A 21,199-nucleotide genomic window follows, 5' to 3' on the forward strand; every position below is an offset into this window, starting at 1 on the left:
TTGTCTCGTCTGGTAGGCGTAACTTTTGGGACCAGTGGCTGCAAATTCTTGAATGGTGTCACCATCCAGCTCATCGGTCAAATCCCCCAGATAATTCCCCAATTTCAGAGGTGTCCCCCCTCCTTTCACCACATATATCAGACTGTCAGTATCCATGTACAGAACATTTTCCTGCACCTGCTCTAGATAACTATACAGCTTGAGACGGGCATAAGCAGTAGTGAATGCAGCGATGAACACATTATTAGCTCTACCTGGAGGCACGACGCACCGCTTGTGGTAATTCCACTGAATCATAGCGGTCTTGTCGTTCAGAAAATTAAAGTATTTCACTTTGTACTGACCGGAAAACATGAAGCGGAGAAAGTCTTCAGGGTCGCTGACCAGGGCGGTCTGAGGCAGATTGCTTCTCTGCGCAAACTTTCCCCAGAAACTGTTGAGACATAGTTTAGCCACCTGTCTCTTTGCAGGGTTCACTTCAATCTTGTCAGCGTCGAGCCGCACGCCTTGATGCAGCTCCTAGTCCCTAATGTACTTTTCTCTGCTTTCCTGATCAATGGCCTCAGGTGGGTAGCCTGAAGCTTCCTGCTTACCTTTCAGGAAGGTGTGTATGTAGCCGACAAAAATGGAGTCGCTACACCGGTCAAAGTGCCACACTTCAATGATCTTACCTACCCTATAACCAACCTCAAGAGCCTTGTTCACTTCAACACTGGCCCACACTCCCGTCAATGCTCTGGCCTGCTCGTCGTGTCTACACGGACCCCTCTGATTGTTGATTTCAGCGCAGGTACGACAGAGGGTGAACATCAATTTACCTCTAGATGTTTTGTAAGGTAACATGGGGAACAAGAGCCCTCTAGGAGGGAGGATGGTGGCTTTGATGAACCCAAAGTAGTTTTGAGGGATATCAAAGTCTTTGTGGTGGGGTGACCTAGCGGATAGGAAAAATTACAGTTTACATACGGATACAGAGAAGTGACATCTACATAGTAAATGGACTGTACTTATATAGCGCCTTTCTAGTCTTCCGACCACTCAAAGCGCTCTACACTACATATCTCATTCACCCCATTCACACACATTCATACACTGATGGCATTGGCTACCACGCAAGGTGCCAACTGCTCATCAGTTTGTGGATCTAACCATTCATACACATTCACACACCGATGGCACAGCCTTCGGGAGCAATTTGGGGTTCAGTGTCTTGCCCAAGGACACTTCGACATGCAGACCGCAGGAGCCGGGGATCGAACCGCCGATCATCTGATTAGTGGACGACCCGCTCTGCCTGTGAGCCACAGCCGCCCCAGTGCACGGTCTCGTTAGGCCCAGCCGTGTACCTCAGCCTCACAGTGCTCGTTCTACCACCAAAGAGTGTTGCGAGGGCACAGAGGTTCGGGAGGGAGGAAACTCCAGAGAAAAGCTTTTATACTCGCATGCACATTTTTCAAAGCCGACCATTCATGCTCCCACATGACAACCGTCTGAACACCGTAAACAGATTTCAAGGCCAGCATTTTCTCCTCACTAGCCGCATGCAGCTCCTCAAAGGGGACTCTCCTCAGAGGGCAAGTGTCGTGGGGGTTAAAACAAGATGGGCAACCGTGGTAAAAGCACCCCAGAAACTCCCAAGCATAAGCAACACCGTCTATTTTGGCAAAACCGCCAAAGTACGGTCCTACCTGTTTCTCCCCCTTGTTTAACGCATGCTGGATAAAAACATTATTGCTGCATGCTACCCACTCCAACCACTGAATGTAGTTGTGGGAGTAGCTTTTGGTCTGGCACCTGTAGTTATCGGGCGAAGGTATGGCCAGGGTTTTGGATGGGAGGAATTTTGTGAGAAACGCCTTCATGCATGCGATGGTGATGCAACTAAAAGGGTCTACGCCCGTGTCAGTGAGGAACTGATTTCTGAACAGGATACATTCCTTGGCAAGAATGTCAACATCATTTTCACAGTACAGCTGAGCTTCCTTCTCAAAGTCAAACGTACCCTGACTCCCCTCTCTGTACCAGTCATAAAACTCTTGCTGCTGAGCATGAGTCATACGTTCCACACCATAATCATGCGGCGGAGGATAAGCTCTGATATACTGCAAATTCTTCTCTGAACTGAAACCGTGAGGGAAATGACCCTTGGTCTGATCAGAGAAACCCAATGCTGAGACGCATGGTGAGGAAAGACAGAGAGTCGATGAATTTTAAATTCAGGGTCTTGGAAACAGAATTTTACTGCCCTGCATGATGGGAGAAGGTTGCATTCCCATCTCTATCATGGTGTTGAGGATCAGATAGCTGTCAAAACCTTTAGCATTGTGAGCTACAAACACACTGTTTAGGTACGCGGGCCTCCTGAAATGCAAGAGAAAGTCCCTGACACAGTTCAAACCATGAGACATCCACCGCACGCCACTCAGTGTTCTGGTGCAGACAAAAAAAGGTTTGTGCACGTTCTATTAAACAACAAATATTTCAGTCATAAAAAATAGTCAAAGGCTGAATGAAGCAGAGGTGATCACCGGCGTCAGAGTCTAATTTCTCTCCGCAGATGTTACATTTAGGCTGCAGGCATTTGTGATTTATGGGATGTGATAATATTTTTGCAACTCTGACATCTTTTGATTGTGTCGCATATACTGCCATGTGTTTCACCCAAAGGTCTTTCTCTAGGCTCCTTGTGCCTGTCAAAACACAGAGGAGTACGACATGTCCTGTTGCAGTCGCTGCATGCTAGGGGTTTGAGCTCTTGCTTAGTGCACTCAGGGTTGTTACACACACAGAGCAGTGACCTTTGCATTGGTGGGCGCAGGGCTTCATGTAGCTTTTGTAGCAGTAATGACAGACGTACCGAACCCTGAAAAAGGCTTTCAGATTTTTTATACCGTAATAATGGTTCTGGAACAAAAAGAGAAATAGAGGATTTGATCTGTCGGAGAAAGCCGTCTCAAAATGAGAGAGCGGCTGCTGCTCTGGACTTCTGTAAAAAATAACAATTTTGTGGTTCAGAATTTTTTTTTTTTTTCAAATTTGCACACGTCAGTAAAGGTGACGGGGGTCTGATAGCTCAGACCGACGAGTCTCTGAAACTCTCTCCCTTGTTCTAAGGCCTGATTATCAGTGATTAGAGGATCGTTTACATGGGCCAAGTTGATGGCAAAGCAGAGGTGATCATTCCTGTTGTCCACAATGTACAGATGTTGTCTTTTAATTCATATTATTTCAGTCTAAAGTTTTGTCCAGTTTGCGTTTAACACCGCCTCTAGGATCATGCACAACCTGAACCACTAAATCTAACCTAGCATCTGATGCTATCTCGGCGTTAGCTTGAACCAAGCGTTCCAGCAAGCCCTCAAAAGCAGGTAAGATAGCATCACCATGTTCATCCTCAACAACCACAGAGACATGATTCTGAACATTCTCACCAATAAGCTCTAGCTGTATTACATCATTACGCCCAACCTGTGCTCTGACAGTGCCAGACATTTCTCTAAGAATCAACATCACATCATCATAAAACTGCAAGATCCGGTATGTTTCTGGTAGGGGGAACGGTGAACACTTGTCTCAACTCCAGATTGTTGAACCGGTCGCGGGACACAGTCGCCATGTTGGAGGGGGTGGAGGAGGTGGACGGCCTGGGGGGTGAATCAGCCTGACCTCTCACGTTTCCTCCACCATGCTGGACATGGACTTCCTTTTTAAATTTGGAGTTTGAAATGAAGCCGATTGAAATGGAGGAGTGGGTGGGGTAGGAGGAGAAGGAGGGGGAAGGGGTCTGGTCAATCTGATGGAGTGCCAGTTCTAAAGGATGGAAATAATTTTCAACATCGGAGGAAGATGGGTTTTGATTTTGATTTAGAAGCAGCAGAGCTTCTTCTAATGGTTGGAAATAGTTATTAGCAGTCAGTGATGACGGTTCACCTACATTAGCAACGGCTACATCTACAGGAGGAGGTGGGGAGATTTGATTCAATTGCTCAACCATAAACTCTAAATCAGACAGACCAAAAGACTCTAAAAAGTTTTCTTCACCCCCCCCCCTTTTTTTTTTTTTTTTTTTTTTTTTTAGTTTATTGTAAATGTCACACCACACATTTAGGACTTTTTCCTACTGAAATCAGCAATTATACAAAGCATGTCCAACCTTTGCAGTCTCTCACGATCGTCCGGTTTCTTAATGAAATCAGCAATTTCATAAAGCACGTCAAACCTTTGGAGTCTCTCACGTTCGTCCGCAGTCAGTGGGTGTGAGTCGACTCCTTCCACGGATCATGTCTCACAGCTCCGTGCTTCAGGCTCTGTGGATCGAGTCTCACAGCGCCGGGCTTCCCGGGTCGTGTCTCTGCAGTCAGGCTGCACTTCCTCCAGGGTTTCGGTCCCGCCGCTTAACCACATATTTTAATTCACAAGACAATTAAGAGACAGGACAGAAAGATCATTTTATATTTAGAAAACATTGCCTACCTTGATGACGGACGCAGGGTTTTTTTGGTCTAGGTAGCTCTGACACAGGACTCCCGAGAGGAGAAACTGAAGGCCCGGGCTCTGTATAAAACATAATTGAAATCCAAACGTCACCCTTTCCATCGTCGGAGATATATATAGCGACTTACCCGATGCGCCACTTGTAGTGTCAGCAGAATCTCCTGCATAAGTAGGGCGGTTGCATCGTCCTAGTCGCACACAGTTTGCACGGGGATGACTCGTTGCTGGAGGACTGCTCAGAGTGCTTCCTGCATCAGCATCTAATAGATAGCTAGATACAGGCGTTCTAACACACTGCAGCAGCATTGCCCAGCCTAGGAAATCTATATATGAAAGTTCGGAGACGAGGAAAAAGTTAAAGTTACATCTCATCAGTTTACTGACAAAGTCAGAAAAAATAAAGAGCAAATAATAGACCCACCGTAATCTGATTGTGTGAGTTGGATGCCCTCAAACTCGTCAGAAGTCACTTCATGAAATGAAGAAGACATTCAGTGTAGAAAACAAAACAAAATTCTGGATACAACAACACAAAAGCACCAAAAATGTCTTATAACACAGAAAAATGTTAACATTACTGGCTAGTTTGTAAAATGTGTGTAAACTGTATAGTAGTGCAGCAATGAACTCGTATCTTTCGGGAGTTACTCAAACTCGTCAGAAGTCACTTCATGAAATGAAAGACAATTGTTGCAAAACATAATAAAAAAAATGTTAAATCACTTACCGGGAAATAGGAATTGTTGGTCAGAAGGAGAAGTAGGAGGCTGAACCTCGGATGAAATGTTATTTTCTAAAATAAAATGAATACTATAGTTCACTTTTTTTGGTAAAAAGATCAAGTTAAAGAAATAGTTAAACTTTTCGCCATACCGCGAGCCATCTTCGTCAACTGTATGTTCACTGACTTTGGTGTCTGACTTTAACCAGCCCTAAGGTACAGTTTTATACCCAGAAAACAAATGCTGAAGACAGTTTATTAGTTTACGGTGTTTCAACCAATAGCATCTCTGCATGACCAGTTTTTGTTGGTTAGTTTGTTTCCACAAAATGCCCCCCCCCCCTCCTTTCCGGGGTCAAAGGTCAAAGTTGTAAAACTGTCAAAGCGGGGTCAACCAGAGTTTGACGAAAGGTGTGAAGTATATCTCTCTCACACGCCGCCACTTCTGAATGCCGTCTGATGTGCATGATTCAGAGCCAGAGAACTTTCTTAGTGCTAGTACTTTGCAATGACAAAGTTGAATCCAATCTAGCTGTGCTCTGTATCAAAGTGTCATGAGACTTGATTTGACACTATACAATTGACTTGAGATTTAATGGTACTGATTTCAGTGTTCTCCTGACTTTTCAAGCCTCAGCATTTGTTAGCACTCCTAATTGAACCACTTGCATGGCTGTAAATGTTCTGTTTTTCTTGACCTTGAGACAAATAGATAACTACCGGAATTGGTGCAAACCTGGGGTTGAGCTTTGCCCTAAAGGTTGAGAGCAGCATTTATTCTGATTGTGTACAACTGTTCTACCTTTTTTCACTTTTGCATTACCTCATTCCTCAATTTAGTCTCATTTCATATATTTGATGGAGGGAAAAACTGCTTGTGATCAGAGCCATTTGCTTTTCCTGGATGTCATAACTCATTATTTGCATTAAGCTTTGTGGTCCTTCGGCAGTGAGACGGATCATTTTTAAAACCATATGAAAAGGTAGATCTTCAAATAATCAAACACACTACAGGGGCATCTTTATATTTGAAGTTCAAGTTTGTTTTTGGTTTTTTTGGGTGTGTGGGGTGTTTTTCTTTTTTCTCAAAGCAACCATTTACAAGTTATGGTAGCATCCTGATCTAGAGTGTGAGAAGAATATCTGCTCCACAGACACCTTACCTACTTTTGTCTGTGCAAGAGGAGACTGAGACATTAGAGCTTTTGTCAAATAAGCCATGCAGCAGGAATTGGAATGAATTACAATACTCTTCTTCCCAAAAAAGTTAAATGTGACTTTTGAAATAACTTGATCTTAATTTTGGTTAACAAATCTAGCAAGAACAAAGCTAAATTTGCTTTATAAAGGGAGATTCTCTCTCTTTTCTTCTTTTTTTTTTTATATTAGTTTTGCCTATTTGTTCCAAATCAGAATGAAGCTGAACAAATCAAGAGGTTTAAACTCCAAACACAGAGGAAAAACTAAACAACTCAGTTGAACATCATTACAAACCCATGTCTCAGCTCCACATTTGAGGAACAAATAACATCATTCACTAGTAAAATGTGGATGTGGAAGCAGGATGAAAATGGACTGTAGATATAGTCGGAGATCATTGTTGAAGTTATTTATTATTCACAAATAACACAATTCTAGTCACTACTCTCTGCCTGCTGAAGTGTTTCCATGTCGATGCACTTAACATGGAACCACCTGCAGCAGGTGTCACACTGAATCTGTAAAAGGGCAAATTAAGCACATGCAAGAATAAACTTTGATATCTAGCCATGATGGACAACCATGATCCCCAAAGTAATATTTTGAGCTAACATTTGCTTCTTTCACAGTGTGATATTTTGGTTGATCCAAATATATTTCACTCTGTAGAAATGCATTTCCACCATGTAAAACAGGACATTATAAATGTGAATGACATGAAATTACAGGGTTGACTTAGCCGTTGTTTTTGCTTTCTTCATGGAAATCACAAAGTATTATGTTCTACAACCTTTTGATGACTATCTTAATTTGATTATTCTCCAGGTCAAAATGTTGTCATTGTTGAAATCTCAGTCTAATGCACACTTTTTGGAATTCTTGATAGAAAAACATGCATACATTTTTTTTTTTTTTTTTTTTTTTTTTTTTTTTTTAATTGGTGGTTTGACTGCTGCGCACATGGCACAGCTGATCTCTATGTTAAACACTTACAGAAAGTTGAACATATTAGATTTACCACGACTGCCACCACTAACAATTGTAAATAGTAAAAGGACTGTACTTATATAGCGCCTTTCTAGTCTTCCGACCACTCAAAGTGCTTTACACTACATATCTCATTTATACACTGATGGCATTGGCTACCATGCAAGATGCTGTTTCCTGCTCTTCCAGCGTTCCACGTCCACCTGATGTGTCTAAAGTAAATCAACAAAATATTGTCAATATCAAATTATTTTTTTAATAGCAGTATTGAAGCACAATTTTGCATTGTTCCATGCTACATTAGAGTTAACTACCAAAAAAGTTTACTTATTTTTCATGTGACTTTGAATGGAAAATTATCTTGATTTTGATTTTTGTAGCCAGAGTGTAAGCATTAAATTTTGTGGATTGTACTTTTTGTGTGGTTGTTTGGCATGAGGGCGGGGTTACTTTAATTAGAAATTGGGATAGCAATGGCTGGTACACAATCACAAAACTTTCTCCTCTGGGAGTCAGCATACTCCCTCAAAAGGGCCTTGAGTGTGACTTTGTAGGTGTCCACAAAGTCATCGAGTCTGGTCCTTTTTTTTTTTTTTTTTTTTTTTTTTTTTTTTTTTCTCAAACAGGTCCGCTGGAAACTGATCTGTTTGAGGTCCCACTGGCTTTTTTCCATTATTCCCTGCGTTTTGTTGTCCAGAGTGTAATTCTAGGGTTCAACATAAACATTGCATCAAATCGAAATGTCTTCATTTATTTGGTTTATTTTATCATGTGTAATATCCAGCATGAAAACGTGCAAGTAATATTCAGTTTCATTAACAGATGTTTTAGCTTTATTGTACCTATTGTGATTTACAGGCAGCTCTACTGTACTTGTTGTCAGACTGTCATATACTGGGCCTGATCCATGACGACCTAGATCACCTGGCAGAAGATGGAACATTCATTTTTTATTTAATTTACTTAAATATATTAAAATAAGCATATAGATTAATAACAACAATTAAACAGGACTAACCCAGAAGTAAGCCAGACCATAGGGCAGCCTGAGGTAGAAAGTACTTAATCAAAGCCGGGATGAAGGTCGGACAGAAGTAGATGTTGGAATCACCTTCCTGGTCACATTCTTCAGTCTCAATGACTCCAAAGTGCTGCGTGAAAGGCGTTGTTCCAACATCGTTCTAGAAAAAAAAAAGAACTAATCTGTAAGGCTGTGTGCAGTGTGGTTGTATGAGGCCCTAATGACCCCCTAATTATACACTATAGCTGTAGTTGACAGCTCTCTCCTCTCCACAAGTCAGACATAACGCTGGGTCCACACACTGCAAGAGTCTGACCCAAACAGCTGATGAATGGAGTGTCGTGGAGCATATTTTTTTTACAACCAGCTGTGTATACATCATACACTTGAGTTATGCTGTTCACAGCTGTATTTGTGCCCTTTTAGAGTTTGAATTTAGAAAGCCAAATGTGTTTGAACTGAGAAATTTCTTAGTCTGGTACAGCAAAAACCTAAATCCAAAGCAAGAATGTAACAGTTGCAGTTAAGGAAAAGATACCTCATAGTCTTGCTCTTTGATTGAAGTATCCTCAGCACATGGTTCTGCTTTGGTCAGAAGCATTTGTAAATTTTTGAAAAGTTTCTCAACATTTTGACCACTGTGAGAACTGGAGAAGACCACGTTAGCACTGATGACAACTTCATCCAGGTCCTTAAGGGTTGATGCTCGGGTCATGAGTCCAAACACATGCATTGTCAAGTGGTAATGCTTGGAGGCACTAAAAAGAATAATAAAAAAAAGTCTGAAATCTTAAGCATATAATATATATAATATATAATATATATATGATATGATATAATATATATATATATATATATGATATATCTATTATATAGAATATCTCTATATCTATATGATCTCTCATGACCACCACAACACGTACGTGTTTTCTGCATAGCTCCTTAGCATTTTTCATGATGTGGCTCAAGCATTGGTGGAGTATAGGCAGACCTATGGCATCATTTGTTGCTTGTCCAGTCACAATTGAAAAATATCTGCAGAGCAGTTCCTGCAGACTCACTCCACAGAAATTATATGCAAGTGACTGCAGCAGAACCACTGAGCCATCACAAATTAACATCACTGGCCTTGATTTGGCTTGTCGACCATGATATTTTATTAAGTCTGTGACCACTGACCCTAAGAAATGTGAGACTGATGCTGTGGTGTGTCACTGGTGATATATGTTGCCACCGGGAGAGGGGAAGATCCTTTAGTTGGATGTCTCACGGCCAACTCATAGATGTCTAGACGTCTGTCCTTTTCCCTTTCGTACAATGCTGCCTGTTGCATCTTTGCACCCGTCCGTCCGTCCGTCCGTCTTCTTCCGCTTATCCGTAGTTGGGTCACGGGGGCAGCAGCTTCAGCAGGGAAGCCCAGACTTCCCTCTCCCCGGCCACTTCTGCTAGCTCTCCCAGGGGGACCCCAAGGCGTTCCCAGGCCAGCCGAGAGACATAGTCCCTCCAGCGTGTCCTGGGTCTTCCCCGGGGCCACCTCCCATAGGGACGTGCCCGGAACATCTCACCAGGGAGCGTCCAGGAGGCATCCTCACGAGATGCCCGAGCCACCTTAACTGGTTCCTCTCGATGCGGAGGAGCAGCGGTTCTACTCTGAGCTCCTCGTGGATGGCCGAGCTTCTCACCCTATCTCTAACGGAGAGCCCAGCCACCCTGCGAAGGAAGCTCATTTCGTCCGCTTGTATTCGCAATCTCATTCTTTCGGTCACTACCCAAAGCTCGTGTCAAAGAAAATATTAGGTGTTTCTAAAGAGTACAGCATCACACTTAAGGTAAAGACTGATGTTCTGGATCACCCTTCCTTCTGCCTCTGCCTCCTCTTCAGCCACCATCTTCTGGAGGCTGATCATCTCATTTTTGTGTCTTCTTTTTTGTTTTTTCTTGCTCCATGACACCAGTTGCAGAGACGTTGTCCCTGCACCCTGAGGCCACAACAGTGTCCTCCAGCCTCTCAATACTCCAAGAAGACAGTCCTCGGCAGTTTGGTTGAAAAGGTATGGGACAGGGCATCCCTTTCCTCACCTGGCACCGGCCATCTTTATTTGGTCCCATCAGTGGCAGACAAAATCACCACTGAAGATGACCTCAGCCTTCAGAGACGACTCTTCTTGAAAGTTTGTTTCCACCTCTACAGGGCAGTCATCAAAAGTACAGTAGCCAGAACATGTGAAGACTGGGCCACTTCTTTTAGAGCCGATGGATTTCACACTGTGGCACTTAAATCCAAAACTGCAGTAAGGATGAACACTCCGTATTCCTTTGGCCATTACAGAGGTCCAGTTCAGTGTTTTGAATCTACGGCAGTGTTGTTTTTTTTGCGCAGTTTGTTCCAATCCTTCTGGTCAATGAAGAAAAAACAAGGTGGCAGCAGCAATGAATGGGTGAAGTACTCTTCACTAGATTTTTCTTCATCTGAAGCAACTGTGGATCCAATCTGCAAATAGCAATGAAACACAATTTAAAATATTAGTTGTTCTTTTGAAAGCTGATGCATTTATATTACTGCACTTTGAATGTTAAATAATGTAAGACTCAGTTATTTTTCATGTATCATAACACCCATCTCCATATTTCTGTCTTTAGTAGTGACAGATTTTATTCTTGTTACCTCCACAGGTGGTGTGGTCTCTTTTGCAGGACTCTGGACATTTGGCTCAGGTGTGGGCAGGGTCACGCTAGTGGACACATTTTCCTGGGGAGAGACGAAACAGTCAGTCATAACACATTACTTTACCTTGGAAAACAGCTAGTACAGTCAAGGGCAATACGACTTTTACAGGCAGATTTCATTTGTGGTGCCAAATATTAGAGCCTCTGGAAACTCACATGCAACATGTGCCTGTAACCATGTAAATTAGGCATTAATGTGTATATACTGTCAAACATTTTAAAATGATTGGAAACCATTGAATCTATCAAAATTTAACAAATGATATCATAACTTATGTTTCATTGTGGTTGTGCTTAGTGTTCAACACACAAATTATGCAATTAATTACAAAAGGTCATAAATAAGTAATGTTACTTGCTGAGTGGGAGTGCAAAGAAAATTGTTATGTTTATCAAAGGCAACACAGCTGTTTATCAACTTAGTTTCTCTTTTTATAAACATTTTCTTTCTCTAAGAAATTTATGGACAAATAATGACAATACAAAATTTTGATACTTTGAACTATGATACTATGATACTATATATGATACTATATGAACTATGAATTTTACTATTCAAAGGTTCATGTCCACAGGCTTTTAGAAATGTCAAAGTGAGAATGTGAAACCATTACATTTTTTATATCGGAAATAGCCATGTTTGAGCCTTGACCTGTGTGTGTTTGAATTTTTAATACCAAGCTCATGGCAGATTTCACCCCATAAAGTCTCATCCTGGGTCATCATGGCTCGACTTTCAATGACCGTCACTACATTTTGAAATTGTTATTTCAAGTTTTCTGGACTGTAAAACAAGACTGTCATTTTCCCAATAAGTCATTAACATAGGAGGGACAGCATAAATCTCCATAGTGTTGAGAGGGTTACTTTTAAAATGTATCCCCCTACAGGTTACATGTCCTAAAATGTTATCTGTAATGTATTCCCCTGGACTACTCAAGTAAAGTAATGTATTCTAAATACTTTTGGATTACTTTAAGCTTACTCCAAAATTTTCTAGTTGAACGTATTTATCTGGGACTCTGACTTTAGTTAACACTTGCTTTAGAGAGCGATCTAATTACTGTCTTCAGAGAATAAGTTATGCAAATACACAAAAAACAATGTGGTACATTTTTGTCCTGCAACTGATACTATAATGACATCCAAGGGTCAACATAATTTCCACAGCTCAGAAATTGTGGAAAAAATAAAAAATAAATAAAAAAATTAGCTTGAATCGACTCATCTGTGTCATGACTATATTCGTGCTTGTTTAACTGCCCTGAGAAGTTTTCATTTATAGGGGGCGCTGTAACTATAATGAAAACAGTTACTCGTGTTTCTTATTTTAAATATGTAACGCTGTTACATGTAATCTGTTACTCCCAACCATAAAACAAAAATGATTGCAACAATACAAATGGGCCTATAGTCTGACTCGTATTATATAAAAGGTTTTAATGTGTACACAATAATAACCTCTAACATTGTAATGCATATGTGTGTGTTAGGGCTGCACGATATGGCCTGTAACCAATATCTCGATATTTTTAAACTATATCGCGATACACGATATATATCTCGATATTTTTGTTGTTTTGTATTGTTTATTTCTAATAAATAATAATGTCATTATTACCTTGATAGCATTGTAATTGCTCAGAATCAATGTAGAACAGTAGATTTACACTTGCTGTATGAGACACACCTCTTTTTATAGCATTTTAACACTTTTTAATATATTTCATAATGTACATATGAGCACTGAAGCAGTGCAGGATCATACTTGGCTTATGAGACACACTTTTTTAAATCAAATTTTAACCATTCTTCATATTTTATAAATAAACCTTTAATAAATTTAACACCCACGTCTTATTTTGAAAACCGGAAGTGTCCACACGCTGCAGTAAGCTAGCGCTGACTTTCCCAGTTTTCTCAAAGTATTTGACATAAAGTCGCAATAAGGGCGCAATTGAAAATATTGGAGCAGCTGACGTGACCACGCGAAAACGAGAGACGGCTGGCGTGACCGCAGTTGTTTTTCTTCGGAACCAAGTCGTCCGTCTCCATCTTCAATTAACTCGCTCGGGCTCTTCACTTCTCTCCTCACTTGATACAAAAAGTACGCATGCGCGCAGGGGATTTTTCTGGGTGGGCGGGGCAGTGTGCTGCGTGCTGTGAGCAGCACCAGGAGTGACACAGGCAAAACTCCGAGAATTAAATGCTGACGGCTTAAAACATTTACGTGACAAGTACTCGATGGTCGCGATATAGTCATTTCATACATCTCACGTAGAACAAGCCGCGATATATCGAGTATATTCGATATATCGCCCACCCCTAGTGTGTGTGGTGTTCCGTGTGTGTTTAAGCAGCGTGTCTGTGCGTGCGTTGTGCACTACTATCTTGATAATGCGCCCAGTGAAATACTGCACCATTTACTTAACATCTGTAATTAATAGGCCCATCCAAAATTACTCTGGTTCACCCGAAACTGAGATCCTGCCTCCTGCCGCCATGCCTGCTCCAAACACCCGTTTGTTGGGTTTCGGATGAAATTAACAAAATATAATCCAGGGGAAAACAATAAAATGTATTAATTAAAAGTAGGCCTACATTTGGCTGGAGTGGGATTGCTTACCTTTCCAAACGTAGAGAAGTGTTTTTGTAGGCCCGACTGCGCATAGTCGGCTGCACGTGCTGTAGCCTATAAACTTAGAAAATCAGAAAATAAATAAATTCCCTAATAATAACCACAGTGTAATAGTTATAAACTAGCGGGGTCTGGCTGTCACCCCCATATGTCTGTCAATCACTGGCCTGCAGGAAGCGACTGAGTTTCTGCGTGCTGTAGGCTACGCATCAAGTGGCGGATGAGCTATGTAGACCTAACTACTGGAAAATAGTAAAATATTATGATTTGTATGTATGTATGTATGTATGTATGTATGTATGTATGTTCTCCTGAGTTGGTAATTTTACATTGAGATACATGTCTGTGTCGCTGTTATTTTGGTCCATCGTGACTTTGAGGTTATTTGGGTAGGAGTACCAAAATGGATGGCACCACTGTCAAGTGTGTTAATGTATGTATTACAATTTATGTTTAGTCATGTGGGATGGGGTGTCTTGGGTCCCATGTGGATTCCTTTGATGTGGTTGAGGGAGAGATCAGGTCAAAGGTTAAGGGCCATCTGTTGGGGCATCCTGGGAGAGGGGCCTCTCTTTTCCTGCTTTCCTCCTCATCCAAGGTGATCCTACATCGTTACACTGTTTGGGGGGTTGGGGTTTGACTGCAGCTGTCTGGCTGTGTTGGGTCGCACCGAAAGATTCTGTGTGAGTGGATGTGTGTCATGCTGTGTTTGCAGTGTGGAAAAAAATTAATGGTGTCTTGAAAAATCGAATTCTTAAAATTTGTCAGCACACAGGTTTAAATTGGGTAGCAGCACTTCCATTAGTTCTGATGGTATGTCGTTCAAGTGAGTTGCGTGATTTACATATGACACCGCTTGAGTTGCTACGTGAAGACGGATGCCAACATCTTGTTTGTGCACTAATGGAAAGGGACCAAGTTTTGCCCTTTTTGGAAGATGAAATGAGAGCATATGTTGCATACATGGCTAGTTTGCACCAAAGAATATCTACATGTTTCTGACAGGCAAAGGAAAGAGGAGGTGCAGGCCAGACTCTGAGCAAAAGAGGAGTACAGTGCAACCTGGAGACAAGGTATTTGTGAAGGTCTTCAGGAGGAAGTGGTTTAACGAACGACGGGAAGGACCATTTGAGGTTGCTTGCAGTACCGGAACTGCGGTTCAAGTTAAGGGGTCTCCAACTTGGTATAATTTATCTCACTGTGTCAAAGCGCCCAGAGAAGAGGTGCGACGCTCAGAGTCAAGATGATGAAGGCTCGAGAGCAGAAACAAAATGCGGGAGAATGTGCAGTTGACGGGCAGATGCATGAAGATCTCCAAAGTCGAAATCACAAGGGGGGATTGTCCAGGTTGTGGAAGATGTTGATGAGCATATTTTTGATGGTGCCCGTGATGATGATGCAAAGAGATCTGACTCCATTGCGGGAAGACTTAGAGGTCCAGTTGGACAAAGGAGTCCCAGGCCAGTCCGGAGTAGGGTCAAGCCTCTCTGTTATGATGCCTAAGATTGTAGAAAATTTGTCACAGCTAAGAGAAGTGCCTAATAAGATTTCTACGACACCAACATGTGATCAAAGAGTGCATATTCTACAATGACATAAATTGTAGGTGATTGTTCACTTGCCGTGCGTGATCTTACATGGGAAGATGAAGGGGAGTATATGTGTATTTATCGAGAACCAGAGTTTAACATTGTTTCATCTACTCCCTCTTGGATTGAAGGTTACATAACTCGTAAGGTGAGAATTATGATAACAAACAGACCTGTTAAAGAAACCACTGCAAGAGTAAATAAAACACAGATAGAGGCTGCTATTTTAAATTTGGAACCAACAAAGAAAGTAAACGCTTCAGATCAGAATACTACCTTGGCGGCAACATTGACGCCTAGGAAATGGGTGAATGTGACACAGACACTTGATAAAGTATCCTTGAAAGTTAAAAAGGTGGTAAATGATAGCCAGAAGTCTGTGATGAATCCTCCATGCATACCAACGTTTGTCTGGAGTCCCACAAGGTTCTGTACTTGGACCACTTGTATTTAGTTTATATATGCTTCCTTTAGGGAACATTATTAGGAATCATTCTATCAATTTTCATTGTTATGCTGACAGTTAACTAAACTCCAAACATTCCTTAAGGATATAAAAAGTTGGATGACCTACAATTTTTTTTAATGTATTTAATTTTTTTTATGTTAAATTCAGACAAAACTGAAGTTCTTGTAATTGGACCCAAACACCTCAGAAACTCTCTTTCTAGAGACTTAGTTACTTTAGATGGGATCACCCTGGCCTCCAGCTCCACTGTAAAGAATCTTGGAGTTGTTTTTGATCAGGATTTGTCCTTTAACGTCCACATAAAACAAATTTCGAGGACTGCATTCTTCCACTTACGTAACATCGCTAAAATCAGACGCATTGTCTCTCAAGCGGATGCAGAAAAACTAGTTCACGCATTTGTTACTTCTAGGCTAGACTATTGTAACTCTGTTATCAGGCTGCTCCAATAAGTCTCTTAGGGCTTTGCAGTTAATTCAGAATGCTGCTGCACGTGTTCTGACAGGAACCAAGATCAGAGATCACATCTCTCCCATTTTGGCCTCCTTGCATTGGCTACTTATTAAATCTAGAATAGAATTTAAAATTCTTCTCCTTACATACAAAGGTCTTCATGGTCAGGCACCATCATATCTAAAAGAGCTCATAGTACCTTACTACCCCTCTAGAACACTGCGCTCTCAGGATGCTGGGTTCCTTGTGGTTCCTTTAGTTTACAAAAGTAGATTGGGAGCCAGAGCTTTCAGCTATCAGGCTCCTCTTCTGTGGAACAAACTACCATTCTGGGTTCAGGAGGCAGACACGATCAACACTTTTAAGAGTAGACTTAAGACTTTCCTCTTTGATAAAGCTTACAGTTAGGGCTGGCTCAGGTCATCCCTTAGTTATGCTGCCATAGGATTAGACTGCCGGGGCTGCCGCCACCCCCCACCACTAAGTACTACATGTCAATATTTTTCATTGTCATGGCTCTGGTATTGACAGAAATCATCAGTTTCTATTTCAGTGAGTCTTTTTAAGCCTAAACATAATTGTTCTTGGTCGGGAGAATTACTGTATATGAATTTACTCGACCAGCATGAAAATGTGAAGACAACAGTCCCTGATGCAATGGAAGTGAAAGCTATGAGGGCGAAGGGCTGTTTTTGTTTGAATAAAGTTTTAATAAGGGGTCTGGAATGTTTATGGGAATATCAGAGTGATAGTTACCTGATGGATTTAGGAAAGCATGACAATAAGGATGTGAATAAGTTCTATGAAGTGACTTTTCGAGTGTTAAACCGTAAACCAAGTAGAACTTTAATGGTAAAAGTTTTGCCTGGAAATGTGACTATAGGCAATTTTAAAAGATATCTGGATTTGTGGGAAAAATGCTAATTTATTTCTATCATATGGGTGGACAGGGTGTTATATGGCAACGCTGAAACTCCCATATGAGGTTCAATCTAATGTTCCTTCTGGAAGTAGGAATAAAGAAGAATTGGCACAATTTCATAATCTGGAGTCCTACCATTGGAGAATAAGCATAGGAGAAAAGTGGGGGAATAGGATTGTTTGCATGGTATGGTGTGGCATTTTTGGCAGACCATATTGATAATATTACCTACACCTTGCAGGGCTTTGCAAACGAAACTATAAAAAGGTTTTAAAATGTTGTCAAACACTCAAGGAGCCATAGATTGACAGTGTTGAAACATGACATGGCTCTGATTACATCTTGGCCAAACAAGGGGGCCTATGTGTTACTTTATATTTGACAGGAGATGCCTGCTACACTTTGATTCCTGATAATTCAGATACTATAACTGTCATAGATGCACTGAAGCAAATAAGAGATGCATTTGGTCCATTGCAAGGAGCTGGCTGGTCTGCAAATAGTTGGTTGAGAAATTAGGCCCAGTAGGAGCAGTGCTGGTTCAAATTTTGATAGCAGTACTTTTACCGTTATGTGTGAGGTTTTGTTTTTGCACTTTGCTGTTAACTTTTGCGAAGGCTATGATATTGTGATGGGTTAGTGTAGTGATGCCAGGAGATCAGGTTCAGATGCCATTATTGCAGAGGACTGATTCGGATGATTATTATGAGGAAGTAGTGATGGAAGGCGAACTGGAGGAGAAATATCCATTTTAACCATGCCATGTGTTTGTTATGGCTGTTTACATCCCGCCGGGTGCTAAGGCTAACGAAGCGCTTAAGGAGCTTCATGACATTGTAGTATATTCGGTGGTGATGCAGTTGAAGATGTCAAAACCTCCTGAAGGCCTAACCTTTGACCTAACTCCTTATCAATGTATCTAAAGAAGTCTTTGTTTCATCTGAACATCTGGCAGCGGCTCCAACCTGGCGGGGCTCTTTAGCATCCCCACTTAAATAGCCTCTGACCTAGGAGTGGTCAAGATAACAGCCCAATACCTAAGAAATGATCTTCAAATAAACCACATGTCTACAACAGCATTAGTATTGGTATGTGACTATATCTATGTGCAGACACCTCATATTCCCCCCTTCGGGACTACGCAGAGTCCCGATAAACAGAATGTTGACATACATGTTTACATCTTTGACAAAAATAACAATTCCTTTCAAAATAATCTTAATAATAAAACAATTTAGTGGAGTGTGAAAGCGAAAAACCTGTCTGGCAGCCATCTTTCTTGAAATATCCTTCCATCAATCTAGACAGGAAAATTCTTTCACGGCCCCTCTGCCCCAGGCGGCCACATATAGTACTCCAATCCAATTAAAAGAGGAATTTTACTCATTATATATATTTAATCAATTAAAGCAAATACATATGGAGACCTCAGCAAATAAAATCAAAAAATATCCACCTTCAGGCTAGTCGACCCATCGCACCATCCAATGGACCTGTCCCTGCCTATCCCCAATGTCCCTAGCGGACCGAAAAAGAAAATAAAACTGAGGATCCAACATATTAGCCATAAAATGAATTAGATTGAACATAATAAATTGTACAAGTTAACATTCAAAAATAACATCTCATACATGCATTACATATATATGTTACTTCATTTCCATTCTTCTTATCGATTCGGTTGACAGTTCCTCCAGAATGTTGATTCTCAGTATAACAGAGATGATGTTTGCTCTGAACATTTTCACGATATCTTTGTTCAGAGTCCAGGGTTATTTGTCCTTTTTGATTGTTCTTATTGGAGTCTCTGAATCCCTCTAACAGCTTGGGATCCTTGAATCATCAACCACCCCCATGGCGGCAACCAGTATCTTTGCAGAAATAACATATACAATTAAATCATCAATACAATTCATATTTCTATAATTGATATAAATTCCTTGCAAGCATATAAATGACATTGGCTAATTTCCCCTTTTTAACACCAATCACTACAGTAACCCTACTAAGTAACTAGGCAACTAAATATGTTAAAACTATAAGCATATTATACATGAAGAATACGATTTTCAAAACCCCATTAATTTTTTCACACATTCCTTGACTCTGCGGGTGATAAACTGCACTGAGACGCTGCTTTATTCCCAGTTTTTGCAAACTCAATTTTACTGTTTTGTCCACGAACTCTTTACCATTATCTGAGGATATCCAATCTGGAAGCCCCCACCTGCTTATGACCTCTCTACATAAAAACTTTGGCAAAAACTTGGCAAATGACTGAGCATCCCTCTGCTTGGTTGGACAAGCTTCAGGCCATCTTGAAAATCTGTTCACAACAACCAACATATACCTCTTACCTTCAACTGGTCTGATCATATCAACAAAGTCCACAACTAGCTCACACATAGGAATGCAAAAAGGTGGACCCATCACCCCCCTTAGAACATTATTTTTCAAACAGATTGTGCATCTGCCTATGACATAGTCAATCTGTGCAAGTAGACATGGTGCCCAGAATTTATATTCCTTTATAATCTTTCTCCTAACTTCCCCCCTTGCAACATGAGCTACCTCATGTGCATCCTAATCCATTAGCCCTAACTGGTCTGGAGGAGTTATTATCAGCCCCGCATGATTCTTCCAAAGACCCCTAGAATCCTGAATGGTCTTGATTGGGCCCAAAATACTCCTCTGAAATTTCATCTAAAGCTTCTCCTATCCTATTGCACTCACAAGCAAAATGACTAAACTGTCCACAGTTATAACATCCTTCAGAAGACTGCTGATAATACGGACTAAATCTTTCTCCTCTTCCTCTCCAAATTTGCTGTTGACCAATAACTGGCTGTGGGTATGAAACTACAGGAACCACTGAAGTTGGCTGAGGTGCTTGTGGCAAAACCTGATTTAATGGTAAAGGCTGATTTAACTGGGGCTGACTCTGTATGACTACAGCCTGTCCTTCTTCTTATTATCCACTAATTGTATTTGATTAAGTTTTCTAAGGGTTTCCTGATCTTGCTCCCTCTGATCATGCTCCTTCTTCCTATACAGCTCTACTTGATGGGCTATATGATCATGCTCCTTCTTCCTATACAGCTCTACTTGATGGGCTATATGATCTGTGTAAACACCTTTAGTCATGCTCCCTAATCCAACTACTTCTGCCAATTTGCTCCTCACTGGTAGAGGCAGTCCCTTTTTGTATTTTACCTCTCAGGATTGACTGCTCCATCTGGTTCAGATCTGGATTGTTTCCTGTGACATTTCTCCATGTCTGATGAGCTCTCGAAACATAGGCTTGTGGGTTCTCTTCTGACCACAGTGGCTCAATGAAAATATTGTCAGCGTGAACATTTGTTGGAAAGGTTTCCCTCATTGCTCTCCACATTACACCTCTATGCGCACCAAACAACTCAGAATCATTCACAGGCATCCACATACCGATTAAGCCCTGCTTTCTGCAAAATTTCTTCCATGCCTGTGACTCCAAGAAGACTAGCCAACAGTCTTAATATCTCCCATAGCAATATGTGTCCCCACCATAATCTCTTCTAACTTTGAAATCCAAGGATGCGCCCCATCCTGCAAAGTAGGCAATTTCTCAAGGATGTCCGACATATCTGTACTCTGCCAGGGTTTATACTCCAGATTCGGACCTCGAATAATGACCGGACAGATTTTCTCAGTCTTACTCTTCCTTGAACGCAACGCATATCTCATAGTTGATGTCAAGGAGCTCTTCTCCTTTAACTCTCTCTCCTTTATTTGCAACTCATCTAACTGCTTCTCCAATGCTTTTTGACGATCAGGACTAGAAGTTCTAAGCAGATTTGAAATGCAATCCTCTATACCAGTGCTTCTCAATTATTTTCTGTTTTCTGTGGTGCACTGAAAGGATCTCTCACCCAGTCATACTGGGAACTGTTTTCAGGGAAGTACTTTTTAAAGAATCCCATCAGTGATGAAATATGCTGC

At 41.2% G+C, this 21,199-nt stretch overlaps 1 long non-coding RNA gene across 1 annotated transcript; it reads right to left on the minus strand.

Moving 5' to 3' along the window:
* Positions 1 to 10,232: 10,232 nt before the first annotated feature.
* On the minus strand, positions 10,233 to 13,872 carry LOC113744110 (uncharacterized). The gene is made up of 3 exons (XR_003461294.1): positions 13,777 to 13,872; positions 11,089 to 11,172; positions 10,233 to 10,914 (listed from the first exon to the last, which is right to left on the minus strand). It is a non-coding gene; the product is annotated as an uncharacterized LOC113744110 (long non-coding RNA).
* Between the last annotated feature and the right edge of the window lie 7,327 nt (positions 13,873 to 21,199).

Source organism: Larimichthys crocea, chromosome XX, assembly GCF_000972845.2.
Source record: "Larimichthys crocea isolate SSNF chromosome XX, L_crocea_2.0, whole genome shotgun sequence".
Lineage (NCBI taxonomy): Eukaryota > Metazoa > Chordata > Actinopteri > Sciaenidae > Larimichthys > Larimichthys crocea.